A 551-nucleotide genomic window follows, 5' to 3' on the forward strand; every position below is an offset into this window, starting at 1 on the left:
AAGCTTGAAAGAGTTAACGCTGCAGACACTGACACTGCGGTCCCTCAGCCAGGGGCTCGGGGTCCTGCCCTGATTCGAGGGGGAAACAACACTACTGGCGCCCGTCTCGCATACCTCAGTGCGGGCCGCGCGGGCGCCCGCGCGCTCCTCCTGGGCGGCAGTGCCAAAGGCGCCCCCACGCCGGGGCGTTGGTCCTCCCCCATGCTTTCTCCCATCCTCCAGGGTCCGTCCTGTCCTGATGCATGTCCTGTCACCTTGGGTCGTTTTCCCAGGGAACCTGCTTTAATCATCGGATCAACAGAAACCCGAACAGGAACCCCCCTCCCCGCCCCCCACCCTCCAGGTAGCCTCGTGGGGCGTGCCCTGGTCTCTGAGGAGACGTGGGCCTGGGGTCCTCCCTGCTGCTCTGTGTCTGTATTAGAGGCTCTTACTCTGGTCTCATCTGATCGCTGTTGGAATTCCCTAGCTCTGCCGAAGTGTTCTTGGAAAGCAACTGTCCTTCAAAACTGCCTCTCCCTAGCCCTGCCGCCAACAGTTCTACATATTTATTT

This window comes from Bison bison, unplaced genomic scaffold, assembly GCF_000754665.1.
Source record: "Bison bison bison isolate TAMUID 2011002044 unplaced genomic scaffold, Bison_UMD1.0 scf7180017864158, whole genome shotgun sequence".
NCBI classification, from domain to species: Eukaryota; Metazoa; Chordata; class Mammalia; order Artiodactyla; family Bovidae; genus Bison; species Bison bison.